The sequence below is a fragment of the Oryctolagus cuniculus genome, chromosome 7 (assembly GCF_964237555.1).
Source record: "Oryctolagus cuniculus chromosome 7, mOryCun1.1, whole genome shotgun sequence".
Classification (NCBI taxonomy): Eukaryota; Metazoa; Chordata; class Mammalia; order Lagomorpha; family Leporidae; genus Oryctolagus; species Oryctolagus cuniculus.
The window spans coordinates 48749934-48773769 of NC_091438.1; the positions used below are offsets into that span (position 1 = coordinate 48749934).

Here is a 23836-nt window from a genome sequence, read left to right on the forward strand (position 1 = left end):
CGCCGTGAAGAACACACCTTCCAGAGGTTTTCTCCGGGCCGAGGACCAGAGACAGGGTCCGGATGAATTTCTGCTGTGTGTCTCCAGAGGGCGATTTCCTAGGGCTAAAGGGCAGGCTTCAGAATTAGGCTCTTTGAAACCGACAGCACCGTGATTTGAATGCTTTCACTTGATAGCGTCCGTCTGGGCGAGCCTTGGCTTGGGGTGTTTTTTCTGTGGGCTGTGTCTCCCAGAGACTTGTGTGACCCTGTTTTCCCACTGCCTTTCCGAAGCGTGTCCTCAGCCTTTTCTGCCCCGGGCCGCACAGGGCCAGCTAGAGCAGGGCATTGGTGGTTCAGTGGTAGAATTCTCGCCTCCCACGCGGGAGACCCGGGTTCGATTCCCGGCCAATGCAGCATCTTTTACACTTTTCCATGTGCCCAGAGAAGAGCGCAGCCTGAAGGCTTAGTGCTCCAGCTGCTCTCCAGCTTTCCGGTTGTGTCCTTGCCCCCGGAGAGGCAGTGTTGAGGACTGAACCTTTACATCCCACGGGAATCGGTGCTAACTCCAGCTCAATGAGGTCAGCATTGTGCTGATTTTACAGTAGCTTTTACCCCAAAAATCATAGTGAATTGCAACAGTCATTCTGAGATGCAATCTCCAATGCCAGGCAATAGTTGGTGAAATTAAGTGAGTTCAAATCCTCGACGCCACTCCATCCTACTCTTGGTCACGTGCCCCTGAGAAACTGCACAGATCTCACTTGGAGACATGGGTGACATATTTCTAACTAGTTCTTGGAGTATCTGAGAGGTATGGAAAACTAGATGGTTGAAACTATGAAAATAAAAAATTTAATGCTGGCCCCTATGGAATACTATGCAGCAAATGGAAAAATGTTCTAGATTGTTTTAAAAGCAAAGCACGGACTGAAAAAAAAAAGTTAAAATAGGAAGAGAATTATGGACTAACTCAGTGGATCATTTAGAGTTCAGCTTAGAAAAAAAAAATCCCCAGGATAGGAATACCACAATTCAGGTGAAAATAAGCTGTCTCTGGAGTTCAGTGGTTCTCCTCCCTAATCTGCCATGCAGGAGGCAAGAGGCTTCACTTTGTCACCACCATCCCTCACACCCCTCAACAGGTAACCAGAATGTGTCTAAACAATGATCTCATAACCTTACACGCCATCAGCAACATTGGTGGGAAGATTGCCTCTCCTCACTCTGCCAGCTCTTGAGTACACCCATTTTGCAGAACCTAATTTCTAAGTGAACCCAGTCTAAATCTGAGAAGTATGACTTTTAGCTTTCCAAGCTTGACAAACAGGAGAGTAAACTGATTTTTTGCATGGACCAATCTACATTTAAAACTGCTTTGTAAAACGCTCACATATATGAGAAATATTTAGCATTTCTCAGACATACCCCCCCTTTTTTTTTACATTTGCAGAGAGAAAGAATAAAAGGAATTACACTAATTCCTGTGAAGTCTACTTCTTGGGATGGAATGGGAACTGGAGTGGAGTAAGCAGAGAAACCAGTGAAAGACAGAGCCCCTGAGAAGCACGGGTCCTGAACTAAGGAGCACACCCTTTGTGTGTGTGCATGTGTGTGTGTGTTCAGTATGTTTATCTTTTTTATTATTTTCCCCAAAAAATCTTTTATTTAATGAGTTCAAATTTCATATGTACAACTTTAGGAATATAGTTATTCTTCACACCATACCTGTCCTCCCATCCCCACTCCCACCCCTCCTTCTCTTCCCTCTTCCATTCCCAGTCCCATTCTCCATTAAGATCCATTTTCAATTAACTTTATACACAGAAGACCAACTCTACTCTAAGTAAAGAGTTCAACAATTTGCACACAAATGCAAACACACTAAAAAACTGTTTGAGAACTAGTTTTACAATTAATTCTCATAACACAACTCATTGAAGACAGACATCCTGCATGGGAAGTTAGTGCACAGTGATTCCTCTTGTTAATTTAACAATTAACATTCTTATTTTTTACATCAGTGACCAAGAGTAGGATGGAGTGGCGTCGAGGATTTGAACTCACTTAATTTCACCAACTATTGCCTGGCATTGGAGATTGCATCTCAGAATGACTGTTGCAATTCACTATGATTTTTGGGGTAAAAGCTACTGTAAAATCAGCACAATGCTGACCTCATTGAGCTGGAGTTAGCACCGATTCCCGTGGGATGTAAAGGTTCAGTCCTCAACACTGCCTCTCCGGGGGCAAGGACACAACCGGAAAGCTGGAGAGCAGCTGGAGCACTAAGCCTTCAGGCTGCGCTCTTCTCTGGGCACATGGAAAAGTGTAAAAGATGCTGCATTGGCCGGGAATCGAACCCGGGTCTCCCGCGTGGGAGGCGAGAATTCTACCACTGAACCACCAATGCCCTGCTCTAGCTGGCCCTGTGCGGCCCGGGGCAGAAAAGGCTGAGGACACGCTTCGGAAAGGCAGTGGGAAAACAGGGTCACACAAGTCTCTGGGAGACACAGCCCACAGAAAAAACACCCCAAGCCAAGGCTCGCCCAGACGGACGCTATCAAGTGAAAGCATTCAAATCACGGTGCTGTCGGTTTCAAAGAGCCTAATTCTGAAGCCTGCCCTTTAGCCCTAGGAAATCGCCCTCTGGAGACACACAGCAGAAATTCATCCGGACCCTGTCTCTGGTCCTCGGCCCGGAGAAAACCTCTGGAAGGTGTGTTCTTCACGGCGGACGCAGTCTCTCTGCCCTCCTGTTGCTCGGTGCAGCCCAGACACCCTCCTCCCTACCTGGGACAGAGGGATTCTCCTCTCAAGATGGCAATGGGTGGGATGTCTGTGCCCCCACCCCCCAGCTCCCAGCATCTGTGCATTGCTCGTCCAACCCCCAGTGTGGTGAGTCTGCGAAGCTGGACCCTTGGGAGGTCGTGAGAGTGGAGTCCTCCAGGATGGGCTTAGGGCCCTTATGGAAGAGCTCTCAGGGCCCTCTCCCACCCTCTTCCCAGCACGTAAGGACACAAAGCGTGGCTGAGGCTCTGATGTTCACTGCCCTGGGGACATCAGGAGACTCAGTCTCCTCAGAGTGAACCGTGGCGCATCATTGACTTCCAAGGGGCAACCAGCACGGATGAGGGAGGCGGGGGCACACCGAAGTGGCAGGACGAGCGGCAGCCCATCTGGGTCTGTGTGGTGGTCGCACGAGTTATTCCTTCTTGGAAACTTGTTGTGCTGAGTGCACAGGCGCGAATCTGGAGGCCGGCGCTCCCTGACCGCCAGGGTTACTGCCAGGTGCTGGAGACAAGGCCCTGGCCAGGCCATCAGGAGACACAGCTGAGCTAACGACTGAGCGATCTGAACGGATCCCCAGCGCGGCAGCCCACGGGCGTTCTGCATGGGCAGTGAGCTGGAGGCCGGCAGGCAGGCAGGCCAGTGAGGACCAGGACGAGCTGCTGGGAGTTTGGCGGGGTCCGAGGCGGCTGCTGTTGCAGGAAAGGCTGCAGAGCTGTTTGCGCTCGTTCTGGGAGCCAGAGGTCTGGAGCATCGCGGTGGCTCTGTGAAGCCAGCAAGAGAGCAGGTCGGGGTGGTTTGTGGCGCTCGGCCCCGGGCTGGAGCCGGTGCAGGCGTTGTGGGAGAGCCGCTGCCGTCGGTGCAGGGCGGGCTGAATCTCCAGCGCCTGGTGCGGGGTGCGGGGTGTCCGGGAAGAGCTGCTGCGTGGCCGGAGATAAACAAGGGCCATGGCGCCCGCGAGGTTTTCAGGACGCGGAGGGGGAAAAAAAAGAAAGAAAAAAAAAAAGAAAAGAAAAGAAAAGAAAGAAAGAAAGCGAGCGAGCAAGCGAGCTCCAGCCCAGACTGCCGTGACTCGGATTCGAACCGAGGTTGCTGCGGCCACAACGCAGAGTACTAACCACTATACGATCACGGCGCGCCGCTGAGCCGGCCACAGAAAAGCCTTTTCCCGCAAGGCTGAGGACAGGCGCTGCGTGCTACGGCTTCACCGCAGCGTCACGGACAGCCGTAGGTGATGGCGTCCTTTTTTTGTCTGGCGCTCGCCCATCCTGGAGGACTCTGTGCCGGTCCTAAGCAGACGAAAGCCGTTCATTCCGGCCCCACCCGGCCGGGCCCCCTTTTCCTGCCCTCTAAGGAGGAATCCCCGACCTCGCCTCCTGGCCTTTCCTCTGTGGGCCCTCGGGGTCCCCAGCCCCGTCCACCGGTGGAGCCATGGTACAGACGCGCGGCTCAGGGAGGCCCGAGGTGCGGGAGACGCCGGCACTTGTGCCCAGGGGCGCGCTCGGCTCCCTCTGGTCTCGGCAGCGGCAGGGAGGGGCACGGACGAGGGGCGTCGCCGGTGCCGGGCATCCGACGGTAGCGAGGGGCAAGGCGGAGGAGATCCGTGCGGCTGCCCTCGGAAGCCCCTGATTTCCCCGAGCGCTTGGTTTCTGGGCTGGGGTGCGCGGTGAGCGGATGCAGCCTCAGCCATCTTCAGAGGCCATGGGCCCGGCACGGCTGCCCCTTAGGCTGTGGCTCCGCCTAGCGGTCAATGCGCCCTAGTGGCGTTTAAGGAGGCGCCCTCGTTTGTCTTTTCTGTGGCGCAGTTGGCTAGTGCGTGGGGCTGTTAATAATAAGGTCTGCTGTTCGAGAACCAAGGTGATGTTTTGGTCGGCGCGTGTTCATATCCCGCACGACTTTTCGCGCTAAGGGAGAGCGGAACTACCTCTGGGTTCGAGCAGGCCCAGTGAGCCGCGGTCCCCTGGGATCCTCCCTGAACACCCAGCAGGGCCGGGGGCAGCCCATGACCCTCCGCAGAAAGGAACCTCTCTGCGCCGGTAACCTCGGAATTGCTTTCACGAAGACCTGGCTTCCAGTGTTCGTGTGGATGTGGCTGGATTCCCCGTCCCCACACTTCGGAAGTGAAATCGGCTCCGTGGTTGAATGAGGACCTGCGGCGCTGTCGTCATCGCTCTGGGGCGCATCTCTCGGCCACGCACGTCGGTATTTCCCCAGCACAGGCGTCCTGGAACAGCAGTCGCTCTCATCGTGGAGCTCACCTGCGTCTCACTTAATGTCTTACCCTTCTGTCCCCTTTATTGTCGGCCGCTAGCTGCAACTCTCCCTTAGGCCCCTGTGTGACGGTTGGAGGGCTTCTCGCCGCTTCTTGACAACTTCTCCCAGTCTGCGTGCGGGTGATGCTGTCCTGTCCCTTCCCTTCTGATCTCGGTGCCGCGGTAGCCAGGGGCCCGGCTGGCTCTGAAGACTCCACAATCCCTTGTTACTGCTTTTAGTGTAAATGCTTTAGTGTAAATTCTGTCTCAAATGGCTTGAGACAGATTTAAATAGCAGGACGATGACTAATCTGCTTAGGCATCTGGAGCTTGAAGTCGGCAAGCTGGCATCCAGGGGAGTGAATCCTATGGTCCCAGACCGGGCTCACACTCCACGGCAGAAGAGCAGTATCCCCGTCAGGCAGTCAAGAAAGACTATGTCCTCAGGCTTTTATTCTCGGCAGATGCCAAGGCGTTGGGCGAGGCCCCTCACAGTTCGGGAAGGCAAACGGCTTTACTCTCTCTGCCGAGGCAGCAACGTCCTGGGAGAGGCCCAGACGTGATGTTTCACTCCATATCTGGGCACCGCTTGGCACACACATTCAAGTCAGTATCTGAAACCCTGTCAACCACAGTTACTGATGAATTCTGCACAAGGTCAGCTTGCTAAGGCCATGACAATAAATGTATTCTAGGGTAACCCTCGCTTCTGTCCCCATGGCAGTGGCCACACGGAGTGGTTTCACTAACACGAGGCTAATTCTTACTTTGCATGTCTCTCTCCAACTTCTACTCCTCATGGTCACATGTAGGTTTTCCTATTCTCATTTTGTTAATCAATAAACTTTCTGCTTTCCTAATACAAGATTGACTTCCACTCTGGTTCCCCAGTGCCTTTCCTTTTAGGCACGACTTGAAATATTGTTGCCTCTCTCCTTGAATACGGCGCTCGGTGCGGACTCCAGGCGGCGTGGTCTTGAGCGCTTGCGCCTGGAAGCACCCTGGGATGGAAGTCCAGGAAGGGCTGGGCGCTGGAGAGCCGCTTTTCGTCGCCATAGTCCCGCGGGTTCTCCGCACGCGGTGCGCGGCAGCAAGAGAGGCCCGCGGGGCGCCCCCTGCGGGTGGAGGAGAGAAGAGAACCCGGACGTGGGCGAGGGCACTTCCCAGGAGACTTGGGCAGGTGGATCTTGGAGGAAGAAATGTTGATGATGGTCGCAGAACGGGTGGGAGAGGAAAAGCGGCAGGAAAAGCGCTTGCGCCCGTGGCGCTCAAAAACGCAAATAGGAAACCAGCACCGCCTATGGGTTGAACACGCGGTGAGAACCCTCAGTTCTGCCCGAGGCTCCGCTGGCGCGCCGTGATCGTATAGTGGTTAGTACTCTGCGTTGTGGCCGCAGCAACCTCGGTTCGAATCCGAGTCACGGCAGTGTGCAGCCCGGGGCTTCTGTCTTTTCCTCCCCGTTGCGCTCCCGCTCACCTGCCCCTGGCGACCTAACGCCTAGTCCTGCGGCTCCCGCGGTCCGGAGAACGGAAGGAAAAACCTCACCGTGGGCACCTAGGTCTCTGTCCTTGGGAAGGACTGGACTGGCCTGGGGGTCGGGTGATGGGAGTGGTGGTGCCGCATCCATCCCTTTTGCTGCTTAGGGTAAATGAGCGCTGAGTGACCTGAGACGATTCACACTCCAGTTTGGGATTTTAAAGCAAATAGAACTAGGGACCTCTAAACTTGATGACACTTCCTAATCCCCAATTTTCTTGACAACCGGAACTGGCACAGGTAGAATTAAGACGGCCTAAAAGGCACAGGTTCAGTACAGGACTGGAGGCGTTTTGGCAAAAAGAACCACCACCTGCAAAGAGACAGAGCGGAGAAACAGGTCAAGTGACCACCCGTGGGCAGGCTCCTTTCTCAAGGCCTGCTTGTGAGATCAGAAGAAATTGGGCTTGTGATGAGTCAGTTGGAACCCCGAAGGAAATTTTTTTTTTTTTTTTGACAGCTCGTTGGTGAGTGGGAGCATTGGGAGAATCCAACAGAGGCATTTGCGCCCAACCGTAAGCAAAATGGATGCAGCTGGGCGGCTATGGGAGCGGGCATCTCGTGCACCCCACGGCTGACAACAAGGACGCTCACCCAGGCTCTGCCAGGGCACAGCCCTGCAGAAAGGCCAGGGCAGCTGCACCCAGAGCACGCTTCCGGAGGACACCTGCCGGCAAGGGCCCGTCCACCCGGGGCTGACTCCACCCTCCTTACTGCTCCTCATGGCCAAAGGCCACTGTTGGAAAGCAGTGGAAGGAGGGAGCCTTCTAGTTTCACCATGACCACCTTGCCTGCATTTGCCTCTTTGGAGAACTCACAGGTTTCCTACTGTGAAGGTGATGCCCCATCGACCGAGCATCTTCGGAGACCTCGATTGGTTGTCTCCGTGTTTAGGAGACCAGCAGCTGACTGTGACACTGGGTTCCATGGTGTAATGGTGAGCGCTCTGGACTCTATATCCAGCTATCCGAGTTCAAATGAGCGGGACCTCCCTGCTTTACATACTGAGAACGCTATTTATTGGCTGAGTTTTGATTTTCTCTCTGACATCCCCTCGACATTTTGGCTTAGGGGCCAGAAGGCAGCTCTGCAGGGCACGGGCTGCTCCTGCCCCAGAGCCTGCTATTCCCGCCGCTCCCGGGACTTGGCAGATTGATCCCAGCTTCACTCTCCCGCCCCCTGAGGAGTCGCAGTTCCTGAAGACAGTGCTGAGTGGCCAGTCTTCAGGGAATCAATCCACTCTACTTGGGAATCGGGGTGACAGAATCTGGGTGGGGGGGAGGGTCATGGTCCTAGGGGAGGGTAAGGCTCCTGCCAGTAGCATCCAGGAGTGAGTGGAGGGAGGCAGCTGAGCACGCAGGGAAAACACCCACCCACGCCAGCCGTGGGCAGTAGAGGAGTTCGGGTGTGGAGACCACGACCAAGGAGCGGAGGCCGGCCCCTGGAAGTCGTGGGCACGGCCCCCTGGAAAAGCCTGAGAAAGCCGGCGCTGGACCTAACCGGTTAGTTTCCTGCCAGCAACCAGGCAGGACGACCAAGCGTCTACCGTTATGACACGCGAAAAATCAGGGGAGAGCGCGCACGCAGTCCCCCACTACCACAAATTCTGCAGTCGAGTTTCCCGCATGTGGGGAAATCGCAGGGGTCAGCACAGCCGCAGTGCAATGGCCGGGCCTCGCCCTGGGAGAACCACCTGCCTGATCATGGTGTCTCCCCTGCCAGGTAAGTATGACCTCCGGCCCTTCCGCCCCAGCACAGCTGCGCACAACTCGCTCTGTACACACACGGTGACTTCCTCTCCTCCCCAGGCTCTCCTTGCGCAGATCCGCAGATCCCAGAGAGGGTCCCGCAACAGGCCAGGAGGATTTCCACAGCGTGGGACTCGTGCGTGGATCAGCAGCCGGTGCCGGAGCAGCAGCCCCCGCGCGGCCTCATCTGCATGGGCGCCGCCCCTCAGGGTCCCTGCGGGCCGCGCCCTTCCCCCTCCCCCCAGCCCACTTCCGGCCTCGCGGTCGCGCCTAGGGACCTTAGGTGGTTCGTGAAGTAGCACAAAGCAGCCTTAGTTGTGCACCCAGCGAAGCGTCCCGGAGACTGTCCATCAGCCACGCTTACCGCGTTTTGTCGTTTGTGTTAGCCCCACTTGGTGCTAGAAAGACGGTTTTCAGTCTAATTCCACCAAGACGAAGCTATGCTGCCCCAGCAGAGAGGACCGGGCCAGTCTTACACACGGGGCGGGACACTGCCATCTCCTCATGGGCGTCTCCTCACCTCACCGGGCCTTAGTTCATTGCTGCGCCTGTTCCATTCCGCAAAGGCAGACACAAGACCGCACGAGTCTGACCAAAATCCCTCGGGGAAGTTGCATCTGAGGTGCTTAGTGGGTGACTTTCAAAGAGTCAGTTAAATGTCAGTTTAATGCATAGACAGCAACTCTGAACTTTCGGCCATGCCCTACAGTAAACCTATCTGTAAAGGGTTGTTTGTTGTTGTTGTTGTTGTTGTTGTTGTTGTTTCCTTCCTCTTCATAGTAATTGAGTCAAAAATGTGTACTGGGTTGGATTGAGCAATTAGGCAAGGATGTGAATGCTTTTGTTACTTCTGATATTTATCCAAGTTTCTCATTTAGTTCTTTCTGTGCATATGAATTGTTAAACCCAAACTCATGAGACCTCCAGGTCCCCATAAAAGGATCTGCTGAGCCAGGGCAGGGGACTGCCAGATGGAAGGACAGGGCCAGGGTCAAGGTGGTGGTCAAGATAGCAGCTGCAGCTACCTGGCTGGGTGGCAGCTGGAACCATGTCCATCAATCTCAAACACCAGAGTGCTTGTAATGAAAATGGATGAGGAACCCATAAATCCTTTACACTGACCTACACTGGTTTAGATAAGAGGGGTGGACAACACAGACTGGGCAGATTCTGGGGTAGGAGGATAGGGTATGAGGAGAAGCACCTGCTTCTTGACTGGTGGGGTTGTAGGCACAATGCAAGGGCAACTTGGAGGCTGAGTCAAAGTCTGAGTGTACATTCAGGATACACAGCCGTTTCTTTCTTTGTTGGTCTATCCATCACCTGCTAGCTGATTAACTTGTTGTATCTCTCCTCCCTGCTTTCTCCAGCCTTGTAGTTAAATGTAAGCTGCCACACAACTTTTCTTACGACTGGAATCTATCTCAACATAGTATCTGTTCTACTGTTGTTGGACATTTGAACTGTTTCCAGTTTAGGGATATTTTGAATAAAAGTGGACATTGTTTTACCTATCTTTTGGTGGGCTCATAAGATTTTTACTAAATATTAGAAAGGCAAAATGGGAGCCTCTTCTCATCACTGCAGGCTCAAATATCTAGGACTACAGGAATGCACAGGATGATAGGCAATCGAAGATACTCACCCACAAACAGGGAATGGAGCCCTGCAGATACCAGAGAAGTGAAGTTCATAACATCAAAACTAGAAACCCATAGTGATGCCGCCGGTGGGAAAACACCATACAGGAGTAAGAGAGAGATGGAGGCGGGGCGGGGGGAGGAGAGAGAGAAAGACAGGGTAAGGGGGTGGGCAGAAGAGAAGACATCCTAGGAAGTCAAAGAACTCAGCTTCTGCTCTTGAGATTCAACAGCAGAACTGATCCCAACTTAACCGGGGAAAATTCTCTCATCTCCGCGGACAGCCTCAGGTGCGCTAATTGCTACGGACACTGCTCCTGCGATATCTAGAGGCGGTGATCTGCACCCCTCAACCACAGGAGTATGAAGTTTACCTCCCAGCAGCCATTCTCTGAGATGAAGGTATTCAGTCAGGTGGCGAGGTGGCTACAACAGACACGAAGTGACCAAAGTGCAATCATCCGCGTGCGGTACCAGGTACAACCGGCGCTGGCCATCCCTGGGTGGGCTCGAACCACCAACCTTTTTTCGGTTAAACAGCCGAACGCGCTAACCGATTGCACCACAGAGACTCAGCTTCCTAGTACACAGAGACCGCCTCTTCCCTGGGTCCCTGCCGCCAGCCCTGAGGGGCGACGCTGCCATCTCCAGAGCCCGGGACACCGTCGAGAGGCCAGGGGGAACCGCACTGGGCGCCACGGGGCATCCTGTGTACTGGAAAGTCGGGCAGGCGCGGGGGCAGCCGCCTCGAGAGCCCGCACGCCGCAGACGCCCGGGTCCGCGTCCGTCGGGAAGACCCTGGGCCCTCGGAAGCTTCGTGTGTCCAGCACGGGGCTCCCGGGGAACAGGGTCGCGGTGTCGGTTTCTCGGGTACCTTTGCCCGGAACAGAGTTTGGCCGTCACGGGCGCTCCGTGGGGACCCGAGGACTCCAGGCGGCGTGGTCTTCAGCGATCCGGCCTTGGAAGCCCCCTGGGGCTTGAAGTCACGAAGGGCCGTGCAAAGGGAGCCGCTTTTCATCGCCGAGGTCCCGCGGGTTCCCGGCACCCGGTGCTCGACGCGAGAAGCCCGCGGGGCGCACCGCGGGTGTGGAGGGGGCTCGAGGACCCGCGAGGAGGAGGAGGAGGAGGAGGAGGAGGAGGAGGAGGAGGAGGAGACGCGTGGAGCCCGACCCGGGCGTCCGGAGCCCACGGAGCCTGGCACACGGGCGCCGCTGCGTATGGGGAGGAGAGACTCTCTCTTTAAAAGTTGTGGTGGATGGGATGGGAGGCAGGGAAGACCAGGGAGAGCGCAGGAAAGAGCGAAACAACGCGGAGGGGGGCCGCACCAGAGCTGAGAGAAATCTCACGGCCTTGAAAGTGCAGAACCGTCACCGTCACCCTGCACATCCCTTTGGACAAAGCAGTTGCTTGCGGTTTTTGCCTGTACAATTTTTCAGAACCATTTGTTTTATTTATGTGAAACCCAGAATTTTGGCGGTGGGAGAAGAGGTAGAGAGAGAACTTCCTTCTGCAGGTTTACTCCCCATATCTCAGCAACAGCCAGGGCTGTGCCAAACCGCAGGTAGGAGCCAGGAGCTTCCTCCCGGGCTCCGACATGGGTGCAGGGCCCAGACCTGATCATCCCTCACTGCTTTCCCAGGTGCTTTAGCAGGGAACTGGATCTGAAGTGGCGCAGGAGGGGGTGGCTGGAGAGCGAGCACCGGTACTGTTACTCCTATTCTGGAAGTGACCAAATAGGCTTAGGTAGAGACTTGCCCATGCTAAGCTCTTCCTCCCCCTTACAGCCATCTGACCTCCAAGCCGTGTTCGCACCTCTGACTCTGTGCACGGTCTGCGTCTGTCGGCTTATGTGAGTGTGGTTCAGTAAAACCCAGGTTTCCGAGCCCCGCGTGCAGCAGTCTCCCCCGCTGCCATCCTCATCTGCCTCCTGTGTCTCGTTTGGTCCTTGCTCCTACCTAGGGCTCCTCGTTGATCCTAGGGTTCTTCTGCCTCAGCCCTCGCCTTCCACTGCTGTCATGGCGAGGCCACCAGGCCACACACTGAGCTGGGCCCCAACAAGAGTGACCGGGTCTCACACACAGCACAGTCTTCCTTCATAGTGAGCCTTGGTGTCCAGCACGGGTTTTTCACCTCCGGGTCATCTGGGTTTAGTCTTTAGCCCCTTGTCACACAGTCTGTCACAGTCTCGTGTTGTCCAAGGACCCTGGTGGCTCTCACACTGTAGGGCTCTCCCTGTGGCCCCACCCTCTGATTTGAAATCAATTTAGGAGAATTTTCCTGCAAACGTGTTCTCTTTGCTGTAACCAGTCTGTGAATGTGTGTGTTTGAGCTACAGCTCTCATCCCGGGACCTGGCAAAGACCTTTATTTTCTCTGAGGAGCAGCACGGAGGATAAACGGAAGCTGAGGAGGAGCTGGTGGGGTCTGGCTAACTCACCTGCAGCAGCAGCTGGCAGCAGGGCTCTTGGCAACGGGAGGTGCTGGGGCCCTGTGTCCCACACCACGGGCAGCTAGCACACTTCAGGAGACTCTGCCTTGCATGTGCTAGCGCCACCATCTCCTCCGGCCTGTGGTCCACTCCTGTCACTTCTCCCCTTCCCCACAGTCGGGCTCCCCCTGTCCCCAGCTCCACTCATTTCCAGCCCCAGCCCCAGGCAGTTATCATCAAGATTTCACAAAAGACTGGTTGGTTATTTTTCTATTCAAGCAACAACTAATGTGGGAAGTACGAAATGCTCTTGCTTAATTTCAACATTAACAGAGTTTAGCCACAAATACTTCCTCAGTTGAAAGGAAATAAAACAACAAAACAAGTCTAAATCAAAGCAAGATGTCACCATCTACAAGGACCAAATTACACAACAGGACCACCGGCCAGTTTGCTTGCAGAAATCCAGCCCTCCCTCTGCAAATGTGATAGCCCCTAGGACAGCAATGCCTAGATCAGGAGAGGATCTTCAAAGGCCCTCATCCTTTTCCATCCCCACCCCTAGCTTTTGGATGACAGGAGCCCTTGCAGCTGGACGAAAACAGCAAGGACTAGAACCCTGGAACAAGCAGAAAAATGTCTTCAGACGATTTACTAGCTCTTAAGCACGTGTTCATTTTCCTTGAAGGATGAGGGTTTAGAACCCTCAGAGAATAAAGTTAAATTTACATACATTTAGTTGCCTATATTTTTGTACAAACTGAAATGAAAACACTATCTTTCTCCAGTTTGAAACAGCAAAGTCAATCCTTCTTTTTAAAGATGTTTACTTGAAAGGCAAAGTCAGAGAGTGAGAGTGAGAGAGAGAGAGAGAGAGAGAGAGAAACCTGCCATCTGCCAGCTCATTCTCCAAATGCCAGGGCTGGGCCCGGTGGAAATCCAGCACAGTGAAATGCATGCAAAGCTCACACATGGTGGCGGGTAATCCTCCTAAGACTGTCATCTGCTGCCTTCTAGACACATTAGCAGGAAGTTGGACCAGAAGTGGAGGCAGGTCTTGATACTCGGCACTTGGATGTGGGATGCAGGTGTCCCAAGCAGCAGTCCAGCCCACGGAACCACAATGCCTGCCTTAATCCCCCATCTTCATATGTGCACTCCTGTATACTACAGAGTGGAAGCACCGGTCCAGGGCCATCACTCATTCCAGAATCAAATGTCACTAAGTCCCTGGGATTGCACAGGAAAACTGCATTGGGTCCCCCACTCTGACAACTGACATAGGTCAGGCAAGAAATTCTGTGTTGTAGGAGGCAGGTCCGTAGAGCCTGTAGGAGAGCAGGTTCACACAGGTCACTGCCAGACAACCCAAGGGAACAGTCACAGAATCTTTGCAAAGAGTGTTGAGAGGCAGCTCTTCACTCCTGATGCCAAAAGTCTTCCTGAGGAGCCCAGATTTCCATCCTAAAGGTTTCAGTGCAGCCCACAGAGAGAGACATGTGCCCAGATTGCACTGGGCATTTTCACAAACTTCAGTCTTGTTTGGATTTCTTTTTCTGAAGCTGAACTTTTCCTGTCCACTGACTTGTCTTTGGCAATCCACCATAAAGCTGGACATCTCTGAAACACAGGAAGCCCCAGGCTTACCAGACCTCTAGGCTAGCAGGCTGATTCAGGTAGGCACCGGGAAGACACTTCCCCCACACCCTGGTGTGGGAGGGGCCTTGGAGGAGAGTGCACTGCAGATGGTGATCTCCATGTGCTGGGAGCAGTGGATGTTGAGGCCGCCAGCACCACCTGCAAGGCAGAGCCCCACAGTTTCCATCCAGGGCATCAGCCGGCTCTTCACAGACTCCCGTTAAGTTTTCCTGCACACTTTCAAAAGTTCATTTCTTACTTCACTGTCGAGACAGAGTTGAAGCCGCATAGCTGCATAACCTGGGGGTGTGTTTGTGTGGGAAATGGCGATGACACAGGAACGGGTTCTACATAGGAGCATAAAACTAGCTTTCCCCGAGAGAACGGGAATCGAACCAGGGCCACGGTGGTACAAATGCCAAATCCTGGCCACTAGACCACCAGGGACACACAGGAGTGTGCAACTGTGTCCTCCCTCCATTCAGGAGAAGTGTGGAGAATACAGCAGCCTCCGGAGAGGTGTGCCCAAGCGCCAGTGCACCCTGGGGTGGCCGCCGGGAGGGAGACCCGAAGGCGCCCCGGGTACAAGGAGCTGAGTTGAGCCGCTACGAGCTCCGACGACAACGCACACGCAAGCGGGGGCACAGACGCCCGATATAATCTCTCCCAAGCAAGGCCTTGAGATCCCCAGAGACCACCACGAGCCTGTCCCCAAAACCCTGTCGCCCCTGAGTGTTTCCATCTCAGCTGGAGCTCGGTCCCCATCCTCCCCACGCTCAGAACAATCCCAAACACGAGGGCTCTGGCGCCGGGGCGTTCCTCGACTCCGCATCTAGCCCGCCAGGAGCGCGAGTGTTCCTGTGGCTCGAGGACGGGCCTTGCTGTCACCCGCTCCTTCCTCCTGGTGACGGAGTTCAAGTAAGCGGCGCGGACCAAGGCGAGCAGACCCATGTCCCTCGCGCCCCCCGGGAGTGGCACTGGGCTGTCCTTGCGCGCCTTCTTCGGCTCTGTCCACCCCGTCAGCCTCTGCCTGGCCTGCCCCGGGCCCAGGGGCCGTGGCGGGGCCCTGGCTGCGCGGCTCCTGTGGGAGCGGCTGGCACCCGGCAGCTTCCGCGGCGTCCCGCGGAGGAGCTCCAGCGGCTCCTTCTGGGCTGTGCGGGACGCGGCGAGGCGCAGGCGTGCGGTGCCTCAGGGAGTGCGGGTTCCCCAGGAGCTGGCGCCCGTTCTGCTCCCGCAGGAGGAGGGACACCGCTCCGTCTCTGTCCAGCAAGGACCCTATCATGTTCGTGGAAACGCGCGGGTTGGGGCTGTCTTCAGGATGGGAGGAACTGATAGAAAGGTGGCGGGAAGGGGGCGAGAGGTCACGACAATATCTAATCTGAAGCCACCAGGGCGTCTGCTTCATCTGGGTACCTTCAGGAGGCGCCTTGGGACAAGTATGGTAGTGTCTGGTTTCCGTAGTGTAGTGGTTATCACGTTCGCCTCACACGCGAAAGGTCCCCGGTTCGAAACCGGGCGGAAACAGGTTCCTTTTGCCGCAGTGAAGAGAATAAGGGCAGAGTGAGCAAGAGGACAAGTGGCGGTGTCCACGCAGCTCATGTCAACCAGACTTCATTTCTTTCCTGGCCACTCGCTGGCCATTGTCACCCTATTCCGGCCGGCCAAGCATGCAAGTTCCTTAGGTGGGTAGGAGAGAATGGCATCAGATTTTCTTTCCTTTTTTAAAAGACATTTTATTTATTTGAAAGACAGAGTTCCAGAGAGAGAGAGAGAGAGAGAGAGAGAACTAGAAACAAGGAGAAAGTGGTCTTCCATCACTCCCCAAAGGACCGCAATGCCTGGAACCTAGCGGATCCAAATCCATGAGCCAGGAGCTTATTCCAGGTCTCCCATGTGGGCCCAAGGGTCCAAGGACTTGGTCATCCTCCGCTGCTTTCCCACTGGAGCAGCTGGACTCGGACTGCGCCTATATGGGATGCCAGCGCTGCAGGCCACAGGGTAGGCCCCTCAGGGTTTCCTACAGTGAATCTTTTCCATAGGAAAAGAATCTTTTCCATAGGCCTCAGTCCTCTGCCTAGGTGACACTGAACCGGTGCTTTCTGGTTTGAGAGCTCCAGAGGGTGGCTTTTGAGGGCCCTGTGTGGCTTCCCGTCCTTTGGGAACAAAGCAGCTGTACCCACTGACTGGTGGAGAGAAACTGAATTTAAATCCGCATCTGGACCTCAAACCAAGCTGATACTGTCAATATTCCTCATGCACACCGATTGAAAGTATATGTTTACATTAACCCACCCCTACCCGGAAGACCCTCAGGTCACTGTAAGAGCCCTATGACCCCTCTGAAGCTCAGGCAGCCAGCAGTTTTTTTTTTTTTTTTTTTTTTTTTTTTTTTGACAGGCAGAGTGGACAGTGAGAGAGAGAGACAGAGAGAAAGGTCTTCCTTTTGCCGTTGGTTCACCCTCCAATGGCCGCCGCGGCTGGCGCGCTGCGGCCGGCGCACCGCGCTGATCCGATGGCAGGAGCCAGGAGCCAGGTGCTTTTCCTGGTCTCCCATGGGGTGCAGGGCCCAAGCACCTGGGCCATCCTCCACTGCACTCCCTGGCCACAGCAGAGGGCTGGCCTGGAAGAGGGGCAACCGGGACAGAATCCGGCACCCCGACCGGGACTAGAACCCGGTGTGCCGGCGCCGCTAGGCGGAGGATTAGCCTAGTGAGCCGCGGCGCCGGCCAGCCAGCAGTTTTAATAGCTGGAGCTCCTGCGTGTGGTGAGGGGTCCTGAAAGACGTGTGTGAGACTGGAAGTGTTGCACAGGTGACGTAATGAAGCCATTGCACACTCAGTGCTACCCTGTGGACACAGCTGCACAGGGTGAAAGATGTGCACAATACAACAGCGACTGTAGCGTTGTGCTTGTGAAACCAACCACATTTCAAAAGATTTTGAATGTACTTGCTTAGGGCACAGACACTTATTTTAAAAGAATATATTATTTAACCATCATACATGGTAAAGTGATCATATTAAGTGTGTAAGTGGCTCCTACAGATAGGATTAAGTTTCAAAGGGATCACATAAATAGGACCAAGTGTCTGGTAAAAACAATAGATAGAATTTAAAAGGAGAAAATGTTCCAACATGGGGAGCAGTCCACACAGCAGACTCATGGAATGACAAACACCCTGAACAGCACCCTGACCTCAGAATCAGCCGTCAAGGCCTTCTGGTCTGGTTGAAAAGCCCACGAGAGCATTTCAGGCATGGAAAGCCAAGACACTGTGGCAAAAAATGATCTCCATGAAGGATCTCTGTGAGTGAGACCCCAGTGGAAAGAAGGGGCCTTCAAAGAAGGACGTACTTTCCTCTGAAGGGAGGAGAGAACTTCTACTTTGCATATGGCCCTGTCTTAATACTGATGGAATTCGTGGACTCCAAAGGCTTCCATAGCCTTGGCAACTCATGTCAAGAGCCTCGGGTGGTCACTATGTGAAAAATAAGAACGTTGGAGCCAGTGCTGTGGCACAGTGGGTTAATCCTCTGCCTGAGGCGCTCCAGCTCTCTGCTATGGCCTGGGACAGCAGTAGAAATGGCCCAAGTCCTTGGGCCCCGGCACCCACGTTGGGGACCTGGAGGAAATTCCTGGCTCCCGGCTTCAGACCGGCTCAGCTCTGTCCGTTGCGACCATCTGGGGAGTGAACCAGCGGATGGAAGACCTCTCTCTCTGTCTCTACTTCTCTCTGTAAGTCTATCTTTCAAATAAATAAAATAAATCTTAAAAAAAAAAAAAAACGAGTGTTACTATTTCAATCAACAACAGGAGTCAGTGGGCACTTATTCCCTACGTAGGACCTCTGCGCCTAATGAGTTGTACTATGAGAATTAACAGTTGCACTATGAGAATTAACTGTAAAAGTTGTTTTCCAAAGTACATGATACTTTGTCTGCCTGTGTGGGTGCAAATTGCGTCCATCCACCGGGCAAAAAGCAACTGCGGCCGTCCCTGGGTGGGCTCGAACCACCAACCTTTCGGTTAACAGCCGAACGCGCTAACCGATTGCGCCACAGAGACTCGGCTCTGGCGTGCATAGGGACCGCACCTTCCCCGGGCTGCCGCCGGCTTTGTAGAGGGTTTTCGAGCTCCAGAGCCCGGGCCACCGCCAGGATGCGAGAGCAGCCGCGTGGCCTTCGCCCGCTCGCCGCAGGAGCCCGCTCCCCGCAGACGCCCGGGTCCGCGTCCCGCCGAAGCGAGTGGGCCCGAGGCCGCGGAGCGCCCGCGGAGCGCCCGCGTCGGCGCCGCCTCCACGCCGGGAAGACCCTAGGCTCCGCCGCCCCAGCCGCCCGCGGGCGCTCTGAAGCCTCGCGTGTCCAGCACGGGGCTCCCCGGGGACAGGGTCGCGGTGACGGCCGCTCTCGGGTCCCTTCGCCGAGAACAGGGCTTGGCCGTCACGGGCGCCCCGGGGGACCCGAGGACTCCAGGCGGCGGGGTCTTCAGCGCTCAGGCCTTGGAAGCCCCTTGTGGGTGGAAGTCCCGAAGGGTCGTGCGAGGGGAGCCTCTTTTCATCGCCATATTCCGTCCCGCTTGGCGCGGTCTGCGGGTGGCGTTCGGGACGCTCCCCGGGCGGGTGGCGGGGGTGGCCGGGGTCGGAGTTGAGGGCTCCAGGAGGAGAACCCGGACGTGGGCGAGGGCACTTCGCAGGAGACTTGGGCAGCCCGCAGGGCAGGTGGATCCTTGTGGGAGCGATGTTGATGATGGGCGCAGAATGGGAGGGGAGAGAGGAAAAGCGACGAGGAGGAAGGAAAGCAGGTGCACCCAGGAACACAGCACCGCCTATGGGTTAAATAGACATGCAGAGCCACCCGTGTGCCCGTGGCTCCGGCGGCGCGCCGTGATCGTATAGTGGTTAGTACTCTGCGTTGTGGCCGCAGCAACCTCGGTTCGAATCCGAGTCACGGCAGTGTGCACGAATCCGAGTCACGGGGCTTCTGTCTTTTATATCGACCTTTTGACTTCCCCGTTTGCCCTACCTCTCACCTGACTCTGGCGACTGAACGCTTGGCCTCTGTGGCTCTGGCCATTCGGAGAAGAGAAGGCAAACCTCACCGTGGGCACCCAGGCCTCTGTCCTTGGGAAGGGCTGAACTTGCCAGGGAGTCGAGGGATGGAACGTGGTGGAAACAAGACCTGATTATATGGTGAATGAATGCTGTAGAAGAATTATGATTTCCTTGTGGCTCTTGGTGAAACACATCTGGTTCTTAAAATTTGTTTTCCAGATTTAAGGAGAATGTGTACTTTTGTTCTTCAGCTATCCATAGCTGTAACAACTTGGTAAAGTGTACCTTTGTGAACGAAGATGAAGCTGTTCATGTTTATCCCTGCATGATCTCCTGAGTTCGTAAACTATTCACGAGTTTTCCTATTTTCATGGCAGAGTAGGTATTTCTTTTTCTAAAAAATGTACGTACTTGAAAATCAACGTGCCGGTGCCGCGGCTCAATAGGCCAATCCTCCGCCTGCAGCGCCGGCACCCGGGTTCTAGTCCCGGTCGGGGCGCCGGATTCTGTCCCGGTTGCCCCTCTTCCAGGCCAGCTCTCTGCTGTGGCCCGGGAGTGCAGTGGAGGATGGCCCGAGTCCTTGGGCCCTGCACCTGCATGGGAGACCAGGAGAAGCACCTGGCTCCTGGCTTCGGATCAGCGCGATGCGCCGGCCATTGGAGGGTGAACCAACAGCAAAAGGAAGACCTTTCTCTCTGTCTCTTTCTCTCTCTCTCACTGTCCACTCTGCCTGTCAAAAAAGAAAAAAAGGAAAAAAAGGAAACGTAACCAAGAGAGAGAAAGATCTTCCATCTGCTGATTCACTCCCCACGTCCAGGGCTGAGCCAAGCAGAAGCCAGCAGCTGGGAGCTGGAAATGTTGTTTATGTGACCAGGTCTTTGGCCAGAATGTCGTATTCAAAAATGTTCGTGTGCCCAAGTGTGGCCAGACCGTTGTAAAGCACCGAAGTGACTTCCTGGGATCAAGAAAGCCCCTGGAAGGACCCTGGCCTTGGCGCGGGCTTCACGGGGTCCCAGCCTGGTGACAGGAAGGCCCAGGACCAATACAAGCATTCTGAGGACGACAGGAAGAGAGGAACTCACCAACAAACGGGAGAGGCGTTGAAGGCAGACTTGCACAGCCAGACCTGCCTATGTCTTTAATGGCCTCTGCTGTGACTCCTTACTAAGTGTCCCAACAACGCCGCCGTCTAAGAAAAGGCCTCTATGGTCAACCTCCCCTCCTGCCGCCTTCAATAATCAGGTCATGCAATCAAACCAGACCTAGTTTGCAAACTAATTAGTCTCACTGGGATTATCTTTGTTAAAAGTGGTGTGAGTGTGGAGAAAAAAAGTCAGACTCAGTAGAAACTATGTAGCCTTACGAGTCTCAGATTTTAGTCCTGTTCATGGTTCTTAATGCTGTGCTAGTCATAGAGGGCCTGTTCCTGAAGCCTGACAAGCTGGAGCTGTGCCACTGAAGGAAAGTTCAGAGGACAAACTTGGGGCCAGGTGCACGAGCACTGAAGAAACGCAGTTCTGTCGTAGAGACTTGCAAACGGAAACCTGGAATAGCCTCTGGTCTAAAAACTAAAAATCGGATGAATGAATGATCTTGGTTCTGGACTCAGACATGAGGCCGTCCAGTGGGGCTGAGGGTCCGTGGGCCCCAGACGTTGGCAGAATGTGCTTCACAGGCAGGCTGCCAGCCGGGGCTGGAAAGCTGTCTCCAGACCGACCGACCGACATCTCCCCCACTCATCGCTTCTTGTGCTGCGTGTCTGACCTGGGGCTTTCAATCACACCTCCAGGGTGCATCCAACATTTCACCCAGAGCTAGCAGAGGAGGGGGCTGAGCCCCTAGTGAGACGACTGTCTCCAGGAGAACCCATTAACTCCATGAGCCCCAAGCCGATGAACATACTGAATGTGAAAAACCGCTGCCCAATGGGTGCCCCCGCAGAATGACCCAGCGAGAAAACCAGGAATGCTTTAGCAACCCAGGCCACTTCCCATGGGATCCCATGGGATGTGGGTGACATTGGGCTGATTTGTATGGTCTGCTTTATGTGTTTTATAGAAATCGTACACATGGTTGGTTGCTTCGTTTTTAACTAAACAAATACACATTTGTTGTGAGAAAAAAAAAAACTTATCCAAAACACCACACATGTATATGAAGGAAAAAAGAAAAGTTCCCCTGCCTCCCGGTGCCCCTGGTGCTGACACGTTTGTCGGTACAGATAGGAGGTGGTGCTGGCATCTGTGTAACAGGTGCTGCAAGGTCCAGCCCTGAAAGTCGCCAGTCCTTCCCAGATGACCATCTGGCTCCCTGGGCAGTGGGAAACCTGTGAAGGCAAAGGCAGGGAGACAAACACTATTGTTTGCAGAAATCTGCCCCCCTGACAGGAAACTCTAGCTAAGGGAGAGGGGAGGTGGCTTACGATGGAGGCTGCAAGGGCTCTTCTCTGCCTCCTCCTTTGAGGCACAAAGGCAATGCTGGCAGTCAGGCAAGGGAGAGAGCAGAGAGACAGCAGGACAGGTGACCACGCCTGGGCAGGCTCCTTCCTCAAGCCCTGCGTGTGGGATCAGAAATGCCTTGGGACCAATCAGGGGGAACCCTGTGTGCTGGCTCTCACAAGCGCTCTGGTGAGTGTGACCATCGGGAGAAGCTAGAGGCATTGGGGTCCAGCCCTTAGAAAAAGGATACAGCTGGGAGCGGGCATCTCGTGCACCCACGCTGACAACCAGGACGCTCACCAAGCTCTGCCAGAGCACAGCCCTGCAGAAAGGGCAGGGCAGCTGCACCCAGAGCACGCTTCCGGAGGACACCTGCCGGCAAGGGCCCGTCCACCCCGGGCTGACCCCGCCCTCCTTACTGCTCCTCCTGGCCAAGGACAGTTGCTGGAAAGCAGTGGAAGGAACGAGCCCTCTTCCTTTCCGTATCACAACCTTGCCTGCCTTTGCCTCCCTGGAAATCGCACAGGTCTTCCCACTGTGGAGCTGTTTTCCCCAGTAGCTGGTTCTGCTTAGAGCACCACTGGACTTCAGGCTGGATGAACGACCTATGGGAGAGACGGCAACCAGGTTCCATGGTGTAATGGTGAGCACTCTGGACTCTGAATCCAGCGATCCGAGTTCAAATCTCGGTGGGACCTTTGGTTTCCCTTTTACAGTTTAAAAGGGATTTCTATCCAATCCCGCGTTTCTTCCACCATTCGTTTAAAGGGACAGGCAGGCAGTTGTACGGGGCACATTCCCCTTAGGGAAATCACCCTGGCCTCGAGGGCAGCTGGGAAATTCCAGTATCAGGACTGCGGAGGTGGGTCAGTGCCGGTCTGAACCGTCTGAAGACCGGCATTTCTTTTTTTCGAGGCCAGGAGAGGGCACCCAGCCCTGCCTCGTCTGGTCTCCGCCCAGCAGCTTCTGCATTATTGAACAGTCACTACAGGATTTCATCTTCTTTGCAATCTCCCTTATATTTCATTGAAGGAAGAAAAGCATGGCTTTGGTGGTACAGGTCTCGCTGCTTGATTGCAGAAAGCAGTGTACTAGTAGTGCACAAGTGTGGAGTATACGGTGCTAGGTGGAGCTGTGGCCTGAGTAAGCTGCACGCGACAACCTGCTCTTGCAACCAAAAGAAAGCCAGGGGAGAGCGCGCACGCAGTCCCCCACTACCACAAATTCTGCAGTCGAGTTTCCCCCATGTGGGGAAATCGCAGGGGTCAGCACTCCCGCAGTGCAATGGAAGAGCCTCGCCCTGGGAAAACCACCTGCTTGATCATGGCGCCTCCCCTGCCAGGTAAGTATGAGCTGTTGACATTCCGCTCCAGCACAGCCTCACACGCCCCGCACTCTTCACACGCGCTCACTTTGCGCCGCGCACCGCCGGGCCCTCTTCGCTCTCAGGCAGGCACAGCACACGTATTTGCCGCCAGCGATCCCGCGCATTCTCCCACAGCACGGGAAAGCAGTCGTGAATCTGCAGCAGGTCCCAGACCAGCAGCCCCCGCGTTCTTCATCTACATGGCCCCGTCCCGTCGGTGACGCGGCCAGAGACGCCCCGCCCACCCCGCGGCTTGCAGCTGCACCACCTGGGAGCCCTCGGCGAGCTCAGAGGGACAGCCTGTGCCCGCCCGTCCCTCACACCCCCACCCCTGGAGGCGCCGCGCAGAGCCCCGACGCTTCTCGAAAGCATCGCTCTCGATGCACGGAACATTTAGGGTCAGCCAGGAGCCCGGGTCCTTCCTTCCAAACCCGCGTATCTTCATGAGGAAACTCGAAATGAAAAGTGGACTTAGTGGATGCCGACCGGACGTCGAAGCCAACAGCAGACAGAACCCGTCTTCATGAAGCTGAAGAAGGCGCCCGGGGGCCGCAGACCGTCATCCTGACGGAGCACCGCTGGTGTCACGAAGACGGCGTCCACTCTGACGGCGCGGATCCTGCCGGGGGTCCGGGACGCGAGGCGGTGCTGCCCCGCAGAGCCGATAACCACGCTCACGCCTGTCCCTGCGGGGCTCCGGCGTCTCGCAGGGCCCGCTCTGCGCCTGAGTGATTACCGACGCCAACGCTTTCGATCCTCAAACAAGGAACTCAAACGTCCCACGTTGAGGAAACGTCTAGGGGGCATCCCCGCCGAGGTGTTGAACCCGCGACTGGATCGTCCGCCTTCGGTCATGAGAACGCGGGAACGCGGAGGGTGGAGCAAGGTCGGGCGCCCACGGAAAGGCCGGCTCAGCGGGCACCAGCGCCCTCTGTTCTGCTGTGCTGCCCAAGTCCCGGAACCTTTACCGGG

General features: G+C 55.3%; 10 non-coding genes across 10 annotated transcripts; 5 read left to right on the forward strand and 5 right to left on the reverse strand.

Annotated features, from left to right (window-relative positions):
* Positions 1-323: 323 nt before the first annotated feature.
* Positions 324-394, forward strand: TRNAG-CCC (transfer RNA glycine (anticodon CCC)). The gene has a single exon. It is a non-coding gene; the product is annotated as a tRNA-Gly (tRNA).
* A 1926-nt stretch (positions 395-2320) lies between these two features.
* On the reverse strand, positions 2321-2391 carry TRNAG-CCC (transfer RNA glycine (anticodon CCC)). The gene has a single exon. It is a non-coding gene; the product is annotated as a tRNA-Gly (tRNA).
* A 1440-nt stretch (positions 2392-3831) lies between these two features.
* On the reverse strand, positions 3832-3903 carry TRNAH-GUG (transfer RNA histidin (anticodon GUG)). Its single transcript has one exon. It is a non-coding gene; the product is annotated as a tRNA-His (tRNA).
* Positions 3904-6374: 2471 nt separating this feature from the next.
* TRNAH-GUG (transfer RNA histidin (anticodon GUG)) lies at positions 6375-6446 on the forward strand. The gene has a single exon. It is a non-coding gene; the product is annotated as a tRNA-His (tRNA).
* Positions 6447-8123: 1677 nt separating this feature from the next.
* Positions 8124-8287, reverse strand: LOC138850767 (U1 spliceosomal RNA). The gene has a single exon (XR_011390946.1). It is a non-coding gene; the product is annotated as a U1 spliceosomal RNA (small nuclear RNA).
* Positions 8288-15461: 7174 nt separating this feature from the next.
* On the forward strand, positions 15462-15534 carry TRNAV-CAC (transfer RNA valine (anticodon CAC)). The gene has a single exon. It is a non-coding gene; the product is annotated as a tRNA-Val (tRNA).
* A 2467-nt stretch (positions 15535-18001) lies between these two features.
* On the reverse strand, positions 18002-18075 carry TRNAN-GUU (transfer RNA asparagine (anticodon GUU)). Its single transcript has one exon. It is a non-coding gene; the product is annotated as a tRNA-Asn (tRNA).
* Positions 18076-18889: 814 nt separating this feature from the next.
* On the forward strand, positions 18890-18961 carry TRNAH-GUG (transfer RNA histidin (anticodon GUG)). The gene has a single exon. It is a non-coding gene; the product is annotated as a tRNA-His (tRNA).
* Positions 18962-22124: 3163 nt separating this feature from the next.
* TRNAQ-CUG (transfer RNA glutamine (anticodon CUG)) lies at positions 22125-22196 on the forward strand. Its single transcript has one exon. It is a non-coding gene; the product is annotated as a tRNA-Gln (tRNA).
* A 488-nt stretch (positions 22197-22684) lies between these two features.
* LOC138850769 (U1 spliceosomal RNA) lies at positions 22685-22848 on the reverse strand. Its single transcript, XR_011390948.1, has one exon. It is a non-coding gene; the product is annotated as a U1 spliceosomal RNA (small nuclear RNA).
* Between the last annotated feature and the right edge of the window lie 988 nt (positions 22849-23836).